Genomic DNA, 3,883 nt, shown 5'->3' on the forward strand with positions numbered 1-3,883 from the left:
CGACCCTAAGATTAATAGTTTCATGCTCTCCCAATTGATCGAGTGGGGCTTCTGCCAAATGCGGGTTTTTATCGCTGATTACAGCCAGGCGCCTGTTGGCTCCGCCCCAGATGTTTAAACTTGCTGTCGAGGAACTGCCAGGATCTTCTTGAATGGTGGACCAGGCTCGAGGGGCCGAATGGCCTACTCCGGCCCCTAATCCTGACATGTTTGTCATCTCATGACTTATCACAGGAGAACAAACTCGCCCCTGAGCATGCATGAGGAGAAAGCTCCAGAAAATATTCCCGCCCGGTGAGCTTTCGCGTGTGAGGCGAACGTGTTAACCGCTGCACTGCAGAAACATCTCCACTTTCAGCACCAGGTCAGACGGAAATGTTAAGCGAGCAGGTGAACTGCAGAATGCCACTTTTGAAGAGTTGGTCGAGGTGTCAAACAATGAGTTTCGCTTAATGATTAAAAGCAGAAAGTGTCAGACATTGGATTTGAACCCACTCCTCCACATGCAATTGCAATCCAAACACAACACCTTTGACCGCTCAGCCATCCTGACTCGGTGCTGCTGTGTCTGGTCCCCTGCAGGTTGATTTTGAACTTTTGTGTCCTGTCACATGAAATAAATGAGGGCAGCAGGCATATCTCTGCCCGACACTGGGGAAACAGTGAGACAGACCTTGGAGCAAGGGTCTGGTTATTAAGACACAGTAAAGAAAATATTGATTCCGGAATTATCCCAATGGTCAGGAACCCTGACATGATTTCGATAGCAGTGTCCTCATCTCGAGTGAGATGTGTTACCGTTGCACCACGAGCTCTACACAACGAATATGAGATGTTTATCTATATGAACGTTCCTCAAGATAAGGGCTTTAAAACCCCGCCCATTCCCACTCGGAGTCAGAAGCAGCGCTCACTTGCCAGTCACCGTCCGTTTTTTTGTTGAACTTTTGTTTTTATTTCATGGGAAAGCATCATTACTTAACCCAATGTCATCTTTTGCACAATGAAAGAAATGCTGACTGAGAGACAGTCGATACTTCAATCATTTCTTCTGTGTTCTGCATGTTAACTGTTAAACCAGATCCCATTTTACACAATTTTTGTCGGGGATTGTTTCAAAATCTTCATTGCTGATGACACCGGGAATCTGGGGCAACTTTTGTCAAATTTAACAGCATCGATTATTCATTCCGTGCGCAGAAAATAGAATCAGTCGTGAAGATAAAATCCCACGGTGCTCATTTTCAGATTCAACATCGTAGGATTTCAAATAAAGTGAAAGAATTTTACAGTGAAAAGATTTGGAAGTATTATTTGAATTTTTGTCTTTAATGCCGACTTTGTGGCGTCTGACTCCCGTTCATGCCACGGCTGAATAAGAAAGGAGGGTTTGACGTTGACCAGACTGCACTGCCCCTGATATTTGTGAGCTCATCCTTTATATTCAGTGGTTTCTCGCCCTTTGATGGGCTGCAGTGTGGCGGATATCACGTTGGCCTCACACGCGAAAGGTCCCCAGTGGATCCGTTTTCTCTCACTCAAAGTTATCTATTTATTGAAGTGGAATAAAGAGCAATTAAGGAATAAGGGAGCCCTTTTGCCGGGAGAATAAATAGCAAATAAAAACAGCAATTGCTGGAAATCTCAGCAGGTCAGACAGCATTTGCCAGGAGACGAAACTCGCTTCGGATTGTTCCACGAAAGCAACTTTAAACATAATGTTGCCGCCCGGGATTGAACCAGGAACCTTTCGCGTGTAAAGCAAACGTGATAACCGCTACACTACAGAAACCTCTGGCACAGTACCCCCAACAGAGGGGAGCTGACCAGTGAGCTCCCTCTGTGCTGATCAGGAATGTGTTGGCTCACCTAAAACAACTTCTGTCCCACACTGAAAGTTCTCAATCCTTCTCCTCCGCTGCCCTTTACAGAAATGTCACGGATCACCCAGCCACCGTGTTCACTTCCACATCCTCACAGTGGGGCCACAGAGGCTCCTACCGTCTCCCCGCGATCAGTGAACTCAAAATTAAACCCGGAACACGTGTCCAGCAACGGGCAGGAGAAACAAGAGAATCTGTAAGCTCGGTCCGTAACAGAAAGTAATGGGGTTATTCATGGTGATTACAGCAATTACTAATCGTCTCACAGACCTCAATTATTTTTATTTGACGAATTGATCGAGTATCGTTACCAGGTTAGTGCGCCGGATCTTAACCCCTCGACCACCAGGGAACAGTTACGATACATGTAGATATATTTATATATAATTATATGTGAACCTGAATATCAACGGCTAGCTGCCTAGGCCTCATGGTGCAACGGTGGTGCATCTAACTTTGAGCGAGAGAAATTCTTTACTACAATGAAACCCATTTCATCTTTTGTTCCCTTTTAAACACTAGAAACTGAGACGAGGAATAAACAGAGAAATAACAGCACAGGGATATAGACAAGAGGATGAGAGAAGGGGAAAGATACTGTCCCCACCCAGAACTAATGCAGAAACCCCTCTGCTGCGCTCGGGGTGGCCACCCACAGCCTGGATACACTAACGTCCCAACAGCTCATTGACTGTCGGAGTGGGACCGTGCGGCGCTTCAGAAGACAGGTCAAAAATGCAAAGTCACTGATTCGGTCTCGTGTGCTCCTGCTACAAAGAAGAGATACACACAATAACATGATTTTATAATGGTTAAACTTTATCGTCATTCTTGTCAAGCAGTTGTTTCGTTGGTCCAGGGATATGATTCTCACTTCAGGGTTGTTAATAGCAATTTGCGAGAGATTCCACGTTTAAATACCGAATGAGCCCTTTCAATTTGCATAGAACTTATGCAAACAAATGTTATGTATGTAAACCTGTAAATACAATGTTTAACCACCAGAGGGCTCATCCCCTGGAGTCCCAAGGGATCCCACAATCCCTTGGGAGCACTTGTACTTAAGGAGGCCTCACAGGCTGGAGAAGCACTCTGGAGATCTGCAATGAAAGTCTAAGGTCACAAATTACTTTGAGCTCACAGTATCTGGTCAGACTCTTTATTCATGCACTACAACTGGCAATGAGATACAGATGACGAACCCGACCGCAACGATGTAGAGACCAATGGGCATACTGGAGAAATTTTCGGAGGGAGATGATTGGGAAACCTTAGTGGAGCGACTTGACCAATACTTCGTGGCCAGCGAGCTGGAAGGAGAAGCGAATGCTGCCAAAGGAAGGGCGATTCACCTCACTGTTTCTGGGGCACCATCTTATGGCCTCATACAAAAGCTGCTTGCTCCAGCGAAACGCACAGAGAAATCGTATGTTGATTTGTGCACACTGGTCCGGGAGCATCTTAACCTGAAGGAAAGCGTTCTGATGGTGAGCTACCGGTTCTACATGTGCAAAAGGTCTGAAGGCCAGGAAGTGGTGAGCTATGTCGTCGAGCAAAGACACCTTGCAGGCATTTGGAATTTGAAGGACATTTGGAGCACATGCTCAGGGACTTCTCTGTACTTGGCATTGGCCATGAAGTAATACTTCGTAAACTAATTTTGACAGTCGAGACCCCAACCTTGAGTAAAGCCATAGCGATAGCCCAAGCGTTTATCGCAACCAGTGACAAGACCAAACAAATCTCTCAGCACACGAGTGCTGTACAAGTACTGTGAATAAATTAATGTTGTTTTCAAATCGTTACGTACAGGACAGGCCTCACATGCCTGCAGCTGTACGTCTGCAGATGTCTCAGAGCCCACCATCAAGGGTGATGAATGCAAGGCCATTAACACCTTGTTGGCGCTGCGGGGGTGATCATCGTTTCCATTCATGCCGCTTCAAAGGATACGTTTGCAAGGGCTGTGGAACAATGGGACACCTGCAACGAATGTGCAG

At 46.1% G+C, this 3,883-nt stretch overlaps 1 non-coding gene across 1 annotated transcript; it reads right to left on the reverse strand.

Moving 5' to 3' along the window:
- Nucleotides 1–1,719: 1,719 nt before the first annotated feature.
- On the reverse strand, nucleotides 1,720–1,792 carry trnav-uac (transfer RNA valine (anticodon UAC)). Its single transcript has one exon. It is a non-coding gene; the product is annotated as a tRNA-Val (tRNA).
- Nucleotides 1,793–3,883: the final 2,091 nt, after the last annotated feature.

The sequence above is a fragment of the Pristiophorus japonicus genome, unplaced genomic scaffold (assembly GCF_044704955.1).
Source record: "Pristiophorus japonicus isolate sPriJap1 unplaced genomic scaffold, sPriJap1.hap1 HAP1_SCAFFOLD_58, whole genome shotgun sequence".
NCBI classification, from domain to species: Eukaryota; Metazoa; Chordata; class Chondrichthyes; family Pristiophoridae; genus Pristiophorus; species Pristiophorus japonicus.